Here is a 20,842-nt window from a genome sequence, read left to right on the forward strand (position 1 = left end):
CAGAGTAATCAGAAAGCTTCTATATCTATCTATCTATCTATCTATCTATCTATCTATCTATCTATCTATATATGAATGATTTCAGAGAGGAAGGGAGAGAGAGATAGAAACATCAATGAGGAGAGAAAATGATTATTCAGCTGCCTCCAGCATGCCTCCTACTGGGGATCAAGCCTGCAACCCGGGCATGTGTCCTTGACTGGAATCAAACCCGGGACCCTTTAGTCTGCAGGCCGATGCTCTATCCACTGAGCCAAACTGACGAGGGCAATCAGAAAGGTTTTTAAAAGAGGGAGGCAGGAAGATTAGAGTCAGGATAATGCAATGTGCATATGGATTCAGAGATTGGAATGATGTGACCACAAGTCAGGGAATGCCAGTAGCCTCTAGAACAGTGGTTCTCAACCTTGGCTGCACATTAGAGTCACCTGGGAATCTTTAAAATCCTGATTTCTGGGCCCCATCCTCCGGAAATCCTGTTTCTTATTAATATTGTGGCCCCACCCCATAACAAAGAAACAGAATTTCCGGAGGATGAGGCCCAGAAATCAGGATTTTAAAAAGATTCCCAGGTGATTCTAATGTGTAGCCAAGGTTGAGAACCACTGCTCTAGAAGCTGGAAGAGGCAAGGAATAAATTCTTCCCTGAGGCCTGCAGTAGGAACCGAATGCTGACACCTTGATTTTAGCCCCTTAATGAAGATTCATTTTAGACTTCCGACTTCTAGAATTCAAAGAGAATACATTTGTGTGTTTTTGTAATAATTTGTTATAGCAGCAAACGGAAACTAATATATTTATTTTTTACTTTAAAGAAATGCATGGTTATTAGCTAGGAATTCAAAGGATAGAAAATAAAATCCCTTTTTCTCATCAACTATTCCCACTTACTATAGGATACCACTGTTAATAGTTTCTCTTGCATTTTTTCAGAAATAGTAACATTTATTCTCATGTACAAATAAAGTTATGTAGATATGCATATTATACAACTTGCTTATTAAGTATATTCTTGGACATATTTTCATATCAAAATAAAGTGAGCTACCTCTTTCAGTACCATGATTAATTTTACTAATCCCTTTTTAGGGAACATTTAGGTTGTTTCCTTTTTAAAAATAAAATGTTTTTATTGATTTTTAGAGAGAAAGAGGAAGGGAGAGGGTTAGAGAGATAGAAACATCAATGAGAGAGAAACATCACCAATCAGTTGCCTGGGATATCTATATATTAGGCATAAAAAATATTAATTTATGTTTAAGAATACAGGAAAGTATTTTAGAAAGAACACCATAAAGATGATTAAAGGAAAAAAAATAGAATTTGAAAAGACAATTGTCAGTTACCTTGAAAATTCACTCAGAGAGATTGCCTTAATGTGCTGAGATGTCAAATATATGCATTCATTATATGGTGCATTAGGCAACTCGACCTTGATTTTTAAAAGCTGAATTGATTTTAAGGGAAGTTCCTAGGGGACTTGATTTAGAGCAAGCCTTGAAATTCTAGTTCTTTGTCTATTCTGTTTTGTAAACTCCCCAAAGGAGTCCTTTCTGATCAGTGCTGATTAAAGTTGGAATTGAATCTTAGGTACGTATAATTCCTGTGGATTTTTTTTCTGACTTACACCCAAATCCAGAGGGTAGCATTAAAAATGGCAAATACGAGTTCCTGCTGTAAGAAAGTCTTGTTCGGGGTGGTGAATACATGGAAATGGGTATGCCTAGATAGAAAGGTAATATCCCTCATCTCAAAGAGTGCATAGCTGGGAATGTTTTCTGAGTCCGATTCAGAGTTATATTATCTTTGCTGTTTTGACCCCAATCTTGTTGCCCTCTTTGGCCTGATAGCCAACTATCTTAATTCCTTCCACTTGATAATTTTTATGGCTAAAGTTTCAGGGATTTGGGAAATAAGAAAAAAGTTAAAACTGAAAGTTTAAGGGAAGAGTAGTAAGAATTTGTCCTGTGGTTGTCACATTGTGTGTCGCACACACTAATGGGAATGGGGAATGGCTTTGTTAGCACAAAGTAATGCTTTCAGCACTGTCCTCTACTGAAACACAGATGTAGGAAATAATGTATCTTTCTGAATAAAAAGAGAAAATTTGGTATGACTTGAGTATCTTTAAAGGAACTAAGTAAAGTGAATTTTTAAACAGCCCAGCTGAACACTCTTTTAAAGGAAATAGTCTTTTCTTTTCCTCAAATGTACTTAAGTATTATGTATTTATTGTGAAATTATTAGCAAAAGTTATTTTAACTAGCACCAGGTGATGGATACTTGCTTAAGTACACACATTTCATTCTCATTTCTAATTTGTGTGACTCCTAGGTATTATATAATTCTATCTTTGCAGATATGAAAAGTAAGGCAACCAAGCCCTCTTTGTATCCAGTAATGTTATTTGTTTGGTAAGGATTGGTGTGAATGTAACATTTACTTACGAGATTCCCAGAAAAAAAGTATAATGTCAAATCTGTTAATGGACAACAATCATGAAAAACATATATCGTAGATTTGTTCTTAGGGTTCTCTGGTTATCTGTATTTCGTATGTATTTGATTGTTTTTGGACTATGGTCATGCACCACATAACGATGTTTCTGTCAACAGCAGACCGTACATGTGACAGTAATCCCATGGGATTATAATGAAGCTGACTGGGAGAAATGAGAGGAGATGTGGTTCACGAGGAATTTCTTTCATGGAAGCATTACCTGTGGGGCTTGAGAGATTCCCTCTCACTCACAGCACCTCAATTCTGAGTGCACAGATTACATCCCAGTGGGTTAACCCTCCCCCCACACCCCGGGACTGTCCCCCCAAGTTAAATATTCAGAGGATACTACAACTTGATGGTCCTCAGAATACACTGCTGCAAATTCCTTGTTGAGGACCTAAGATCCTGTACAAGGACACAGGTCCACAGGAGCTACCTTAACAAGTATTAAGTGCCACTGCCACTTCAGTAAATGCCTGCTGCGGTAGTGTGGAGCCAACCTGTCCCTGTACTTTGGAAATGCTTTCAGGTTGTAATGGTGTTTTATTTATTTATCAGTTCAATGCCAGAGAAGCCTGTTGTGCCAAATAGGGTCAGTGGAACCAAAAACAGATGTTCAAAGTCAAAATATTGAGTCCTCAGTCCTATACCCTCTCCATGTTAAAATACTATCTTTATTTTTTAAATAAATACCACAAAGGTTCTTAATCTGACCACTGCTCCAACATGCAATAGCCGAAACCACATTGCCATGACAACCCCCTGTGTTCCTTTATCTCTCCATCTTGATTTCTTATTCCTGTGGATTCCCAGGCCACCTTTCACTCCCTCCTGCAAGCTCCATTCATGATAAGTGCCCTATATAGGTGTCATTTAAAAATCTTTTACACTGTACTTTCACTGTCTTTTCTGTGTTTAGATACATAATAGTTAAAATTGTGTTGCAGTTGCCTACAGTATTCAATACAGTAACATACTATACAAGTTTGCAGCCTAGGGGCAATAGGCTATCCAGTGGTCGGCAAACTGCGGCTCGCGAGCCACATGCGGCTCTTTCGCCCCTTGAGTGTGGCTCTTCCACAAAATACCACATGCGGGCGCATGTACAGTGCGATTGAAACTTCGTGGCCCATGTGTAGAAGTCGGTATTTTGTGGAAGAGCCACACACAAGGGACCAAAGAGCCCCATGTGGCTCGTGAGCCACAGATTGCCGACCACTGGATACCATTCGTATAGCCTAGGTGTGTAGTAGGCTGTACCATTTGGGTTTGTGTAAGTGCATTTTAAGATGTTCGCACTATGATAGAATCACCTAAGACACGTTTCTCAGAACATAACCCCGTTGTTAAGCAGTGCATGACTGTATAGATATGGATCCTCTTTTAGCTTTGCCCTTTTTGCAAGTATCATTTTTAAAAATGTTAGCTGAAACACGATTCTGTTTCTTGGCATTCATTTAGAATTGGGGGAAAAACAGATGAATGCCTGTTAAATTCTTTTTTCTAAATTCATGATTTTATTTTTTGGGAGTATTGTAAAGTGGGAGGAGTAAAAACCAAAGTGTAATTACATGTGTTCTGCTAATTTGAGTTCAACATATGTTGATGACCAAGAATGCTTGTCTTCAGAAGTAGTTACACAGTTAAATAAACACCAACAAGGCAGAGATTTTGCTTTATTCACTTTGATATCCTTAGTGCTTAGAATAGTGCTTGGTACATGTTCAGAAAATATAGTTGAATACAGAATGGGAGTATATATGGACAGTAAAACTTACTGCTATTGCTTTATATTGTCAATCTGCATATATATGAAAAATTCATATCTATATATATAAAAGCCTAAGTGACCATTACAACTGGATGACCAGATGACCGGCCAGTAGCTATGATGTGCACTGACCACCAGGGGGCCAGCGTGCAGGAGCTGCCCCCTGGGGTCAGTGCACTCCCATAGCCAACCTCCCATGGTTGGCCAGCCCCAATCAGTCCTGATTGGGACTTGATGAGATGGCCCCAATTGACCCCAATTACCGGCCAGGCCGGGGACCCCACTTGTGCATGAATTCATGCACTGGGCCTCTAGTATTCAATAGTAGTTCAGAACTTCACATTCTATTATTATGATTTGGATGGTGGTCATTATAGTTTGGTGTTTTGTGAGTTTCCTTTATTTTCAATTAATCTATTTCATCATTGAGACTTTTTGGAGAATTATTTTTCCTCAATACACAACATTCTTGAATGAATAATAATCTCTTACATCTGTAAAGCATTTTCTACTTTTCATGCTTTATCACTTGATTCTTACTACAGTACTGTTGAAGTAAGGGGCTCCTGACACTTGATTTTCTGTCCAGTTGTCTGCTTCATTCTTTCTTGATGGCTGAACCCCAATTTTGTTCATCCCTACCCCACATGACTCAGAACTAAATCTTGATTAGTGTAAGCCTGTTACAGTAAGTTCTTATTCTGCCAGGGGTTGGTTTAGGAATAGGCATGTGACCCAGTCTGTTGGGGATAAGAGAGGGAGGTCCATTTGGGGAAAGTTTCCTCCCTTTTTGAAAGAAACAAGCACTATTTTTCTGCTGCTTGTTGTCATGATTGGATGTGACCATCTGGAGCTGCTATAGCAGTTTTGTGACTGTAAGGAGAGGTAGCCTGAAAATAAGTCAACAGCTATATATAGTGGAGGAGAAAGGTGGAAAATAACAGCTACCAAATTTACCAACCCTGGAACTGCTCTACTGTTCAACTTCTTACCAGAGAATAAATTTTTCTTATTCCGGTTGAGAGCATTCTAACCAATATTGGTAGAATGCCTCTGTTGGGGCCAGAATCTGTTCTTCCCTTAGCCCTTTAGTTCCTTCTTCAGGGTTGGAGGGCTGGCTAGATGAAATGAGAGGCCTAAAATAGGACCAGCATTTTTTTTCCCAAGTTTGGTATTAATTTTATTCTATTTTTTTGGTAAAACTTTAAGTACATAAAGGTTAATTTCCACATGCCTCAGGAAATGAATAGAAGTTACAGGACAGTCTCTCTTCTCACCAAAAAAACATTTCATATTTTAGGAAGTGCTTGTCCTAGAGGGAAAAAACAGAAATTTACATGAGCAGTGCTGTACAAGATTCTTACATAAGACTTAAAACTAGCCTGCAGTAGAGATTTTAGTCCTCTGGCCAGGTGCTTGGATAGAAGCTGCAAAGCTGTTGAGCATGACAGGACAAAGGGACAGTGAAGATGGATCAAAGCACATAGCATGGAATGAATGCCAGATTGCTTAGAATGCTATATTGTTTTTTCTTTTTTAGTCATCTCTGTATGAAGGTGCTGGGCAGGGGTCCCCAGAAAAGAAAGGGTCCACGACTCCTTAAACTAGCCTGGGTGCAGGACAGTGTCACAGAAGCTGGTACAGGAGAACCTACTGTTTCTGGTTCAGGCAGAGCCAGGATGGAATCTATTTATATAAAACCCTAATATGCAAATTGACCAAACAGCGGAACGACCGGTCGCTATGATGCGCACTGACCACCAGGGGGCAGACGCTCAACATAGGAGCTGCTCCCAGCCCGCAGGCCCTGACTGGCAGTGGTGGCAAGTGGGCAGCTCCAGGCCAAGGCGGGTGTGAGCGGGGCGGCCCTGATCACCTTGCCAGTCACCCCACAGATCGGCCCTGATCACCAGACAGGCCTAGGGACCCTACCCATGCACGAATTTCATGCACCGGGCCTCTCGTACAGAATAAAAGGAATGCTTAGAGGAAACAATTTTGCTTGGAATGCTAGATGGCCAAGCTTCAGCCTTTGGTCCAGTGCAACCCTTGCTTCAATTTAGGACCAGCATTTTGAGACGATTCCTCCTGGTAGCAGATTGATTAAATAGTTCTTGCAGCTTGTTGTTTTCCTCTCTAATCTAGTGAGATACTTGGAAGAATTTGATTTTGGACAGTGGTGGAGTTTTTAGTGGGTACCTTCTGGAATATTTTCTTACTTTCATTTACAACTGCAAGTGAGTCTCAATTCTTGAGAATTGGTGGATAAAAAAATAAAATTTCTACCTTGTATAATTATTAGGAGTTTCTCCAATGCTGTGATTTTTTTTTTCCCCCACTGATAAATCTTTTGTCCCTAAAATTTGAATTTACAACTAAAATGAGCTGTGTGGTATATTGATCAGGGTAATTTAACACCAAGATTACCACAGGTAACACCATATGTTGCTGATTATTGGCTTCTTAAGGGCACTCTTACGTTTCTGCTTGAAGTGCTTAATGATTTTATTTCTCTCTCTTAAATTAATATATTTTAGTGGAGAACTTGCCCTTCAAATGGGCATCACTTTTCTTCAAGAGACCATCTCAAGTAATGGAAATGGGAAGTGTTGTAAAATCTATATGAAAATGCTGGGTAAGCCATGTAGTTTAGATGTTACATTCCTCTGCAGTTAACAGAAAACTTGATTCATTAATAATGTCTTAAACAAGTAAAGGGGTTATTTTTCTCTTATAATAAGGAGTCCAGTGGTAGGCAGTTCAGGGCTGGTTAAAGTCATCAGACTGCTTCTGCCTTTCTATTCAGCCATCCTCTAGTGATCTCACCTCTGAGCCTCAAGATGGCTGCTCTCCAGCCAGCATTGCATCTGCCTTCCAGGCAGGTAGAAGGGGAAGGATCCATGGGGAAAAAAGGCAGATACCAGCTGCTGCGCCTGTTCTCTTTCAAAGAGCTTACTGGAAGCTCAGTTCAGTGATTTCTGCTTACACATCATTAACCAACACTGTCATACTGCTGTACCCTAGCTGTTCATGAGACTGGCTGGGAAGAGTAGTAAGTGGTTTTGGTGTGGTGTGTTGTTACCCTGAACACAATTGGGATTCTTATGGGAAATATTTTGAAATGAATTATGTGTTTGTTGTCTCTAAACTAATGAGACTCAGGAGGAATAAAATAAATGAACATTTATTGAAAACCTACATATTGGATGCTGTGCTGGTTGCTTTTGGGGGCATTATTTTATACTAGCCTTCGCACTCAGATAAGTTATATACACATTTATATACAGGAATAAAATAAGTTCAGGATGGATTTAAAGAGCTAAAAAAGCAGGTTTAATTGTATTACTTGTGGAAATGTTTTTACAGTCAATCTGTTAAGCTTATAATTAATTTAAAGAACTATATCTTAAACTTAGATACTAAAATGGGAAATTTTGACAAATTTAGTTATATTAATTAAGAAAAAATCTGTGTTGAAACCAGCATTCATTAATGAAGGCTTGGAGAAAATATTTGCAACATAGATTAAAACGTCTTAATATCACTCAGCCGGTGTGGCTCAGTGGTTGAGCATCTACCTACCAACCAGGAGGTCATGGCACATGCCTGGGTTTCTGACTCAATCCCCAGTGTGGGGTATTTAGGAAGCAGCCAATCAATGATCCTCTCTCATCATTGATGTTTCTATCTCTCTTTCCCTTTCCCTTCCTCTCTGAAATCAATAAAAATATATTTTAAAAAATCTTAGTATTTATAATAGCTACAAAAGCTCTACAGATAAGTGATACAATATAACTATTAAGAAACAAAAAATATGGGTAGGCAGATACTTCTGAAAAAAAATACAGATAGTAAAAGTTATTGAAACAAAATAGTTAAAGCAATGTAAATTAAAATAAAGCTTTTTAAATTCCCAGCTTGATAAGTATTTTGAAAATTTGACAATATCCAGTTTCATAAGGATCTAGGGAGAAAAGCCACTGTCATCTGTTATTGGTAGTCCTGTTAGACTGATACCATCATTTTGGAGAGCAATTTGACTGACAGTACCTGTCAAAATGTGAAATGTACATACCTTTGACTCCGCAAACTGGCTTTTTGGGGTGAATATTACAAAAATAGTTGCATGATATTACAAGGGTGTTTATTGTAACATTGCAATTAAATTAAAATGTGGAACAAGCCCTAGCTGGTTTGGCTCAGTGGCTAGAGCCTCGGCCCACAGACTGAAGGGTTCCGGGTTCAGTTCTGGTTAGGGGCAGGTACCTCAGTTTCAGGCTTGATCCCTGGCCCTGGGTACAGGTGTGTGTGTGTGGGAGGGAGGACTAGAAGAGGGGACAACCAGTCAGTGTGTCTCTCTCACATCGATATGTCTTCCTCTCTGTCCCTCCACCTCCCTTCCACTCTTTCAAAAAAAAAAAAAAAAATGTGGAACAAGCCAAAATCAGTAGGGCCATCCTATATAACAAAAGGCTAATATGCACATCAACCGAATGGTAGAACAACTGGTCATCACACTGACCACCAGGGGGCAGCTCCTGCGTTGAGCATCTGCCCCCTGGTGGTCAGTCTGAAGCCGGGCTCATGGCTGGCGAGCACAGCGGCGGTGGCTGGAGCCTCTCCCGCCTCCACGGCAGCATTAAGGATGTCCGACTGACAGCGTAGGCCCACTTGGCCTAAGCCGTCAATCAGACATCCCCCAAAGACTCCTGGACTGCGAGAGGGCACAGGCCAGGCTGAGGGGAGCTCCTTCCCCGCCCCCCCCCCCCCCCCGCCAGTGCCCGAATTTCATGCACCAGGCCTCTAGTGTTTAAATAAATTACATTGTGGCCATACAATGCAATTAACTGGAAAGCTGTCAATGGACTATTATGTAGGAAAGTTGCAAAGTAATGTGTATACTGTTTTTGTGATGCCTCTTCCACTAAAAAAAAAAAAGCATCTATGTATGCATATAAAATAATCGAGGTAAGAGGTCTGATGATTTTTCACTTTTTTTTTTAATCCTCACCCGAGGATATTTTCCCCTTGATTTTCTTTTTCTTTTTTAAATATTTTTTATTGATTTTTTACAGAGAGGAAGGGAGAGGGATAGAGAGTTAGAAACATCAATGAGAGAGAAACATCGATCAGCTACCTCCTGCACACTCCCCCCTGGGGATGTGCCTGCAACCAAGGTACATGCCCTTGAATGGAATCGAACCTGGGGCCCTTTAGTCCATAGGCCGACGCTCTATTCACTGAGCCAAGCCGGTCAGGGCTCCATTGATTTTCTTTTAGAGAAACTGGCCAGGGCTGGTTTTTCACTTTTTATATAGGTAGATATTATTTGATATTTTGCAAAGGTGAATTAGGTGTGTGTGTGTTTTCTTAAAAAAAGAAAGAAAGGAAGAAAGAGAGAAAGACTAGTAATGACTTTTTGAAAAGCAGAATTTTCAAAAATAAAGGAATATATAAATTTTTTATTTTGTAAAAATGCTTAAAATGGTGATTTTTATGCCCTGCTTTCTGGGAGTGGTGGGGAGCCAATGATGGATTAGTAAACAATCTAATTGATAGAATATTGGAAAAAAAATGCTATCTTCCTTTCAACTACCCTCTCGTATGAATCAGGATAGGCTAGATTATATTATAGTTACAGACAACATCCAAATCTCAGTGGCTTCAACTATTGAGTGTTATCTGGGTTTTACTAACAGCTGGTGAGCTAAAAGACTTAACCAACTTGGGAAAGGAGCTTGGCAGATCCAGCCCTGGCTTTTAGAGATTTCTTCCCAGAACTGACAAATATCAGTTCCACTTCATCAGTCAAAGCAAGTCCCATGGTCATGCCCGAATTGAAGGAGGCTGGGAAGTGTTATCCTACCATATATTCGGAAGGAAGAGAATTCAGAGTATTTGTGAACACAGCACTTTAAAAGGGGTAGTACTGGATGGAGATGAGCTTCTAGAACAGTGTCTAGCACATAGTTATGTGTATTCATTTTTATAAATACAGTAATTTACACAAAGCTAGACACGTTTTATTTAAATGTATGAAAGACATGATTTGCATATTGATGAATCAACAGGCATTTGTTGAGTTCACGTCATTGTACTAAATCTGTGAATGACAAAATACTAAATCTGTGAATGACAAAATTGGTTTTTTGTTCTCACCACAAAAACATTCAGTAACTGTGTATGGTGATGGGTATTAACTAGACTTATTTTAGTGATCATTTAGCAATGTATGCAAATATGGAATCATTATGTTGTACATCTGAAACTAACACAATGTTGTATGTCAATTATACCTCAATTTAAAAAAAATAAAAATAAAAGGATTTTTAGCCTGATATCTTAATGTGTTTTCAGTCATATGTGTGGACTGAGTGGAGATGGTGCCTTCAGCACTTTTTCTGAAATTGTGTAAGGGAGAGTGAGTGTCATGTCCACTGTCCATGGCATCCACTTGTACAAAAGCCACAGTGATTTTTATGTAAATACCAATGTCTTTGACATATATAATTAACTAGTGGAATGCTGTCTCTCCTGCAATAGATGAATGATGGACTTTGATTGTATCCGGCTCTCCTGATACAATCAAAGAGATCATAAAAAAAAATCATTGTACCATTGAAGTCCTTCTCAGAGAATTAAATCAATGGAAGCAACCACCTTATGAGTCACCACTTTAATACATTTTTATAGGGCACGTCACGAAACAAGTATTTTACTTTTTTATTTATTTCAGAAGAGAAGGAACAGTAGCTTAACATAGTTGAGTAATTCTTTTTTTTTTATAATATATTTTATTGATTTTTTACAGAGAGGAAGGGAGAGAGATAGAGAGTTAGAAACATCGATGAGAGAGAAACATCATCAGCTGCCTCCTGCACATCTCCCACTGGGAATGTGCCCGCAACCAAGGTACATGCCCTTGACCGGAATCGAACCTGGGACCTTTCAGTCCGCAGGCTGACGCTCTGTCTACTGAGCCAAACTGGTTTTGGCAGTTGAGTAATTCTTATGGTCAAGTTTTGTATAGGGTTTTAACATCATTATATCATTGATTCTTCAACAACACTCTGGATTTGTATGATTATCTTCATTTATGAATTCAACAGAATTTTGTCTTGGGCCACCTGGGTTTAGTGCTACATTTTGGCAGCACTTTTTAAGAGTATCAGTAAAGAGAGGATATGAAAAACAATTAACATTTTTTGAGCACTGACCATGTGCCAGCACGTTACCTCATTAAAACTTTGCTCTAGGCTAACAGATGGCCTGTCTCTGATCCTAGTACCAATGATAGTGATAGTAAACTAAGAATTGACAGTATGTTGCTTTACTAGTATACCTCTGCTACTAGCTTCTGAGCTTCTTGAGGGCAGGGACTGTATCTTGCTCTTCTGTGTATCCCCAGTGGTTTTCCACATTGTGTAGCAATAAATAAAGCTAGTTAAATGAATGCCTGTGTAGGTGGATGGATGAATGAGAGGACTCAGTCAGATGTACCACCTAGTCTCTAGTCTGGAGAACTATGATTAACAGATAATTAATGGATCTTGAAATGATCATTGGGTATTTGAAGGGTGTCCTAAATGTGTACAGCCTGTCTACCTTGTATAAAGTAAAATTACCTCTTCCTGTCACCCTCACTGTTAGTATACCACATTCTCACAGAATGTTGCTGGATTGCCCCTGAACATAGAACATCACAGTTCTAGATGATGGGAGGCTTGCCAGAGCAAAACAATAAAGGCTTGGAGTGCCCCCCTCCCTGCCTGTCACCACTGTGAATACTGGTAGAGGGTGTGTTGCAAATGGAATGAGCAGTGCCACATGCCTTTCATCAAGCAGCAGTCACAAGACTGCTGGCACTTGTCCACCTTTGGGAAGGCTAGAAAAGTGAATGAAATATGTGATGCCTTCTGCTGCTCTAAAAATGTTGTTACTGAACAGATACATGCAAAAAAAAAAAAAAATGACACTAGACCACCAACTTACACCATACGCAAGAATAAACTCAAAATAGATAAAAGACTTAAATGTAAGTTGTGAAACCATAAAAATCCTAGAAGAAGCCATAGGCAGCAAAATCTCAGACATCTCATAGCAATATGTTTATAGATACATCTTCTAGGGCAAAGGAAACTAAGGAGAAAATAAACAAATGGGACTTCATCAAAATAAAAAGCTTCTGCTCAGCAAAAGAAACCATCAACAAAACAAAAAGGGAGCCCACTGTATGGGAGAACATATTTGGCAATGATACATCAGATAAAGGGTTAATATCCAAAATATATAAGGAACTCATACAACTTAACAAAAGGAAGATAAACAATCCAATTAAAAAATGGGCAAAGGACCTAAATAGGTACTACTCCAAAGAGGACATAAAGATGGCCAAGAGACATGAAAAAATGCTCAAAGTCACTGATCATTAGAGAGATGCCAATTAACACAACAATGAGGTATCACCTCACACCTGTCAGAATGGCTATCAACAAATGACAAATGCTAGTGAGGATGTGGAGAAAAGGGAACCCTAGTACACTGCTGGTGGCAATGCAGACTGGTACAGCCACTGTGGAAAACAGTATGGAGTTTCCTAAAAAAATTAAATATGGAACTGCCATTGATCCCACTTCTAGGAATATATCCTAAGAATCCTGAAACACCAATCAGAAAGAATGTATTCACCCCTATGTTGATAGCAGCACAATTTACAAGCTAAGATCTGGAAACAGCCCAAGTGCCCATTAGTAGATGAGTGGATATGTTGTACATGTATACCATGGAATACTTTGCAGCAGTAAAAAAGAAAAATCTCTTACCCTTTGAGACAGCATGGAGGGACCTGGAGAGTATCATGCTAAGTGAAATAAGTCAGTCAGAAAAAGATAAGTATCACTTGATCACACTCATGTGGAATCTAAGTAACAAAATAAACTGATGAATGGAGTGGATTGAGAGACATGGAAGCATGGAACAGAAAGCGGAATCTCAGAGGGAAGGTGGGGGAGGGTGGGTGGGTGGGAGGTAACCAACCAAAGAACTTGTATGCATATATGCATAACCCATGGACACAGACAATAGAGTACTGAAGACCTGCGGTGGAGGGCAGGGGTGGGGTGAGGGACATATGTAATACTTTCAACACTAAAGATTTATTTTTAAAAAATGCTGTTACTGTAATGGTGAGCTGCAGAGCTCCAAGTAGGAAAAAGCAAATGGTGCCTCACTTACTGTGATTTTCCTTTCTCAACTATGTTCTCTCATTCCTCACAAAATCTACTTCTTCCACCTCCAATGGTGGACAAATATAGAGGAGATTCTCCTTCCAAAATTAAATATTGGAACTGAGGTTCTTTAAATAGGATTGGGGATTATTTTCCTCTCTCTACCTCATATTGTGGGTCAGCAAAATAAAGGTGAGAAGAAACTGGTTACTTACGGAACACACAGGCAGAGAGAATGATTCCTTCCGTATTTTCTAATCTGTGCTGATCTTCCTTACAAGTCCCTTCCCAATTTGGATATGGATGGGTTGGGGTAAATGGGGAAGCTAAAATAAGTAATTAGTCTGATGCAAGTAAAATTAATTTTTAAATATACAAAGTTTTGATTTCACATTTCCTCTCCCTCCATGTTCTTTACTAAGATGGCATGTGGGTGAAGTGGTGGAGAGTGGTACAGGTGTGGATAGACCCACCTAGTGACCTCCAGATCCTTTATGGCTCTGCCCTGAGCGGCTGCTCTGGCCTGGTGCCTAGACTGGAGATCGCTGAGGGATAACCTCCCTGCCTGGAGTTGCTGCTGAAAACTCTTGCTGGTAGAACTCGTGTTATGCTCGGTCATGTCTGGTGGTGCTCTGGGCAGGCTCCACTTTACTTTGGCTCTTTCGGGCATGCCTACCCTCTGGGTCTGTGCCATATCCTTCATCCAGCTACACATGCTTTTAGTGTTCTGCAGACCACTGGCTCTCTCTGGTTGGTCTCAGGTAAGCTGGAACAGTTTACAAATTTCAAATCCTGAACCTGGTAGAGGGCAGTTGCCCTCTTAAAATGAAAATTAACGAGTAGGGATTTTGGGATAACATTCATTCATTTGCATTTATTAAACATTTGCTAACAATATGGCCATTACTGTGCAGGGCTGTGAGCTTAGAAACACAGGTCACACAGTTCTGTTCTCCAAGAGCTCACAGTTTGGTCAAGGAAGCAGGTAAGTAAACTGTTATAGTAGAAAAGTTGTAGTAGAGAAAGATGATTGTATATAGCCTAAACTGGGACAATTTTATTTTATTTTTATTTTTTTAAAATATATTTTATTAATTTTTTACAGAGAGGAAGGGAGAGGGATAGAGAGTTAGAAACATCCATGACAGAGAAACATCCATCAGCTGCCTCCTGCACACCCCCTACTGGGGATGTGACCGCAACCAAGGTACATGCCCTTGACCGGAATCGAACCTGGGACTCTTCAGTCCACAGGCCGACGCTCTAGCCACTGAGCCAAACTGGTCAGGGCTGGACAATTTTATTTTTAAAGAGACATATATTTCTATTGATATCAGAGAGGAAGGGAGAGGGAGAGACCGATAGATACGTAAATGATGAGAGAGAATCACTGCAGCTGTCTTCTGCATGCCCCACACTGGAGATCGAGCCCACAACTGGGGCATGTGCCCTGACTGGGAAACGAACCTTGATATGTTGGTTCATAGTTCGATGCTCAACCACTGGGCAATACCGGCCAGGCTAAACTGGGACAATTCTAAAGGAAAAGGTATAATTAAAAATGGTTTAAGATGGTAAATTTTATGTTATATCCTTTTCCTACAATATACAAAAAAATTGAAGGTTGGTGCTGTTAATGCTCAGGCAGGGACAACAGACATCACTCAGGGAAGTTCTGGGCAAACCAGATGAATGGATAAGCTGCACTAGAAAGATGAAAGGGAGCCAGGAGGCAGAGACAAAGCAGGGAGAATGATACAGTGCCTTACTTTCCTCATCTTTAAGATGGGGATAATTATGGCACTTCTTTCATAGGGTTAGTTAGGAGAATTCAGTGAGTCAATTCAGGCTCCTGGAATACTGCCTCAGAGTTGTATTTTTTAAATCTCCTCACTCATTTTTCACTAGTCACCTGTGGTTTTCCTTCAATGTAGATCTTCAGATTTTTTTGTGTATTTTTTACACAGTAACCTCTCAACAGATGTTTGTGGTTTAATCTTTCAGACCTCATCATACCCTCATCAGTGAAAATCACTCATCTCTCCAGCACACCACATGTCAAAATACACATTTAGTGAACTTTTGGAAGTTACCTTATTTCCAGCCCTTTCTCATTTCCTCTAGAAATTCTGGGTATTCTCTGGTTCCTGCCCTTCCAATCTTGTGGTTGTTTTCATCTTTTCACAACAGGCAATTACTACAGGCAACTCTTTTTAAAGGAATGGATCTTTTTTTAATTTATAGAAGTAATTTCTTTACTACTCCCTACCCCCTATCCCCGAGCTTTTAAAATAAAGGGGCAGAATAAAGAGACATAATTAAATGACTGTGCTCCTACTGTCACCTAATATTCTTTTCAAGAGCTGATTTTGAAGTGATTGAACCCTGTTTTGTGATAACATGATAAAGGATGAAGGATTAGAGAAAAGATCTGGTTGGGAGAAACCAATATATAGTGACGTTGATTCATTTCAGTAGAGGGCTATTCCAGGCACACATTTACTTGCGATAGCTGTGGACATATTACTGCTGGATTCTGATAGAATTTGCTAAGAGCAGGAGTTCAGATTTCATCCCAGATGCTCTCTCTCAGGCCTTAACTGAGTATTTATAGTACTGGTCCCAAGAATAGTGGTGTGAGCCATCACTCTTGCATGGTTGTGACTCTTGATTGCTTTTCCTGGTTCCATTCATCACTGGACGTGGCAAGAATCTGGTGTATTGGGATCTCTATGTGACTGCATTAGGCTGTGTTCACTCTGCTCATTTTATGTTACTTTAGCATGTGTTCAACAAATATTAGTTGAATTCTTGACTATTAGACACTATTCTAGGCAGAGGATAATATTAGTAAACAAAACAAAGATCCTTACCCCTGTGGAGCTTATATTCTGAGGAGACATAAACAATAATCATAAAAGGTAAGTAAAGAGGGTGTTAGAAGATAAGCACTGTGAACAAAAGCAGAGCAGGATAAAAGGACTTGGGAATACAGTTACGGGTAAGCGGAGGTGGAGTTTCCACTTTCTAAAAAGGAATGGCTAGGGTAGTTCTCACTGAGAAGGTGATATTTGAATCAAGATTGGAAGGGTGAGAGGATTAGCCATGAAGCTATCTGGGCATGAATTTTCTTGGCAGAGGGAACAACCAGTGCATAGGCACCATGGCAGGAATGTTCCTGATGTTAAGCCAGGAGGCAGTGTGGCTAGGAGGGCAGTGCTAAGAGACGAGGTCATGGGGGATGTCACAGGATGAAAGATTGTTTTACAGACCATTCTGAAGATGGTGGCTTTCCTTCTGGTAAAACAGGAGCCACTGCAGAATGTTGAGCAGGGAGTGATGAGATTTAACTTGTTTAATTGTGTCACCTGATTGTGTGAGAGTCAACTAGGTGCAGGGTTGGGGTGAGTAAGGACAGAAGCTGGAAGACCAATTGGGAGGTCATGGCAGTAGGAGAGGTGAAGGTGGCTTTGACCAGGATGATGGTGGCAGAGGTAGTAAGAGGTGGTAGGGTACCTGTCACGGGTACCTATAATTTCATAATTCAAACTTAGTGCTTACTGGTCCAGTGTCCATTACCCCCACGTCCCGTGTGGTTCGGGGTTTGGGCTCTGGAAGAGGGGCCGCACGCAAATGAAAGAGACGAGACAAGAAATAATAATTTGGAAGTTGGGGGGCCAGGCGAGAGCCCATCCAAAGAGTATGGACTCCACTTGTGCTCAGGCCCTGCCATCCTTTTTATTCAGTTTGGGATACACCTATAGCGCTTAGGCAGGCAAGTTCCAGTAACAGACAGACTATCTTATCAGTAAGGATTTACATGACTATCTGGTGAGGAAGTTGCTTCAGCTACCATTGTCTGGACTAAACAGTGGGTGCATAGCCCTGACCCTTGCCAGGGCTCAAGGGTCACCAGCATTCTGGGCTCCTTGTCCACACCTCTCTGCCAGAGAAGACAATAGGCGGCTTCCCATAGTCAAGTATATTCTGATTAAACAGCACTTTAGCCCCATATGTTTTGGAATTGGTGTGATGACTCCCTATGAAGCTCACATGTGTATCCCACTCGTTCATATAAAAGTTTGGGATACAAAACTCACGCTTCTTGAGTTGAATCTGTTTTAACTGGAGGTAGCTCTCCCTCAGCTCCAGGTGTGTAATAAAAGTGAAAATGTGTATCTTTTCACATTAAAGGTAATAATTCTTTAAAAAAAAGATATTTGGCCTTGGCCTGTTCGCTCAATGGTTAGAGTGTCAACCAGAGCACTGAAGTATCTCAGGTTCGATTTCCAGTCAAGGGCATGAACCTGGGGCTGCAGGTTGGATTCCCAGCCCCGATTGGGGTACGTGTGGGAGGCAACCAATCTCTCTCTCTCTTCCTCCTCTCTCTTCTACTCTATCTAAATATCAATAGGAAAAATATCCTCGGGTAAGGATTAACAAAAAAAAAATCTATATAATAAAAGGCTAATATGCAAATAGACCAAATGGTGGAACAACCTGAACAACCAAACAACTGGTCGCTGTGACGTGCACTGACCACCAGGGGGCGTGCGCGGAACATGGCGGGCATCAGGCACGGTGGGATGGTGGAGCAGGTGAGCAGAGGCGCCAGAGCAAGGCGGGGTGCTGGTTGGAACCTCTGGTGGTTACTGAAAATTCTTTGCTCCTGCGCACTGTGGTCCTGCCTGGTGTTTGCACCTGCTGCCGATGCCAGCCCCGCTCACACCCGCTGCCGGCACCAGAGCCTCTGCTTGCACCCATTGCTGGTGCCCAGTGTCGGTCTTGATTGCTCTGCACTGTCAGCAGGTGCGAGCAGCGGCTGCCAGCCCCGATTTCCCCTGAGGGCTTCTCCACCTCCCCCTGCTTCTGAGGGGCTATCGGGGCAGCAGCTGCCATTCGCACCCATTGCTGGCACTGGCCCCAATTGCTCCGTGCCACCGTCAGCGGATGCAAACAGAGCTAGCGCTGTCAGCACATGGGAGTGGCAGCAGTGGGAGCGAGACTGCCTGCAGAGACAGGACCTGGGGCTGTGGCAGGAGGGGCTGGTCGGGGGTGTGGAGGATGGGCCGAGACCCACACCTGTGCCCACCACAGCCTTGCGGCCCACAGTTCCTTTCAAGGTGCACAAATTCATGCACTGAGCCCCTAGTATATTTATAATATACAAAGCAAAATTGCTCCACCCTTTCCCATGCCAACCGCTACCAAAATTTGGTACCTATACTTAATGAACCAATAAAAATAGGCCTCGATTTGGAGGGTTTCAGAAGTTCAGTACAAAAATGGCAGCCATTTATAGAATAAGTACCTCTGGACTTGAGAACTAAGCAAAAATATTACTGAGGCCAACTAAAATCATGTGGAATTCAGCCAATATTAGCCAGCTCAGAGTGCAACTAGCCCTAGTTGAGGGCCAGATGCTGACAGGGCAGGGATGAGATGCAGCCAGGACTTCGAAAAGGAAACTGATCTTTTGGGAGGGAATATTCATCTGACGTAGCATTTAATACTTAGCACTCCAGTGAGTTACTTCTGTTGATTGTTTTAATATGTTGTTCATATGTTTATGAATGAGGCTGGCTAAGAATTTTTAGTGAACTCTTCTTGATAGATGGGTGACCCAGAGCCCCTGGCTGCCACACTAGTGCCTAACAGTGAGGATCTGGGGAGAACAGATGCTGAAGGGGAATTAATGTTTTAGAATTTCCTGTGAAATCTGGAACTTCTAAGTGAGGACAGGAAGCCCAAGTTTGTCTTAGAGCATAAAATGAAACAAACCTAACACAAATTCTATTTCAGTGAATATTTTGTTTGCAATTTAATGTTTACAAATTCTTCTCTGTAATGTCTTATGTCACATTACTGAAGACAACAACAAAATAACCAAAAAGGCAGAGATTCATTTCCATTCCTTGTGGCCGAAGACGAGTAGATGCCATTTAGCTGCTTTACTCTGCATGTCATGTTTAACTGAATGGGATTTTTTTACTTGAGGATTTGTAATATCTAAACAGGGCCTTATAAATTGATTGACCAGCATTTTAGAATAGGATCATAAGTATCAGTAAAGCTTAAGCAGCAGTATAAATTCTTGCAGGCTTTAGACATCTTCTAAAGACTTCTTTCTGTGCTCAGTGGAGCATTTGTGTTCATAACTGATCCATTTTAATGGATTTAAACTGCATTGACAGTTTCCTTGTATGTGAAATGAGAAATTTGACTAGATTATTGCTCAGAGGTCCTTCAGTTTAAAATTAAAATTCTAAATTCCAAATTTTTAGTTTTAAGCTAATGAGAAGACAGTCTTGGAAGATGCCTCTGAAATTAGTAGATAAGTGGGAAGCCCCTTGAGCTGTTCTGATGACCTCATGATGTGAGGAAGGGTAACAGAAGGAAGTCACTGAAGCACACCAAGTGGATAGTGTAGGTTTCTCCTGATCAGCTTTGGTCTCTATTTAAACATTCATTTTTGCCTACAGTAGATTTAGGAGCACTGGTGGTTATTGGTATTAATTAAATATCTAAAAGAATTTGAGCCCCTTGGAAATTGATGCAATATAACCACGAGTGTATTTTAATATTATCTTAATGAAATATGGTATATGAAAATAGAATGTTTTTGGGGTAAATTATATTTAAGCTTCCCAATTAATTTGATTTTGGGACGGGCTCTTGAATGATTAAAGCTTCAAGTTCCTCACTGTAAAATGCTCTATTTACCTATTTTTATTTTTTTCTATTTATCTTTAAGTGTTATACCAGTATAGTGAATAATGAAATAAAGTTCATGTGATAAGGACTTTATTAAGTACTATAAAGTGTTATACCCTACATAGATCATAATTATTAATATCCTGAGCTTTTTATTTTTATTTTTTAAAATATATTTTATTGATTTTTACAGAGAGGAAGGGAGAGGTATAGAGAGTTAGAAACATTGATGGGAGAGAAACATCGATTTAGCTGCCTCCTGCACACCCCCCACTGGGGATGTGCCCGCAACCAAGGTACATGCCCTTGACCGGAATCGAACCTGGGACCCTTCAGTCTGTAGGCCGACGCTCTATCCACTGAGCTAAACTGGTCAGGGCTATTCTTATTTTTTTTAAATATACTTTATTGATTTTTTACAGATAGGAAGGGAGAGAAATAGAGAGTTAGAAACATCTATCAGCTGCCTCCTGCACACCCCCTACTGGGGATGTGCCCGCAACCAAAGTACATGCCCTTGACCGGAATCGAACCTGGGACTCTTCAGTCCGCAGGCCAACGCTCTATCCACTGAGCCAAACTGGTTAGGGCTATCCTGAGTTTTTTACACTGAACTACTGTGCTGCAT

The 20,842-nt window shown here is 40.6% G+C and overlaps 1 protein-coding gene across 4 annotated transcripts in view; it reads left to right on the top strand.

Moving 5' to 3' along the window:
- The window catches only part of WDFY2 (WD repeat and FYVE domain containing 2), a 225,843-nt gene that overhangs the window by 23,744 nt on the left and 181,257 nt on the right, over nt 1-20,842 (top strand). The gene's annotated exons all lie outside the window — the stretch shown is intronic.

This window comes from Myotis myotis, unplaced genomic scaffold (assembly GCF_014108235.1).
Source record: "Myotis myotis isolate mMyoMyo1 unplaced genomic scaffold, mMyoMyo1.p scaffold_m19_p_3, whole genome shotgun sequence".
NCBI classification, from domain to species: Eukaryota; Metazoa; Chordata; class Mammalia; order Chiroptera; family Vespertilionidae; genus Myotis; species Myotis myotis.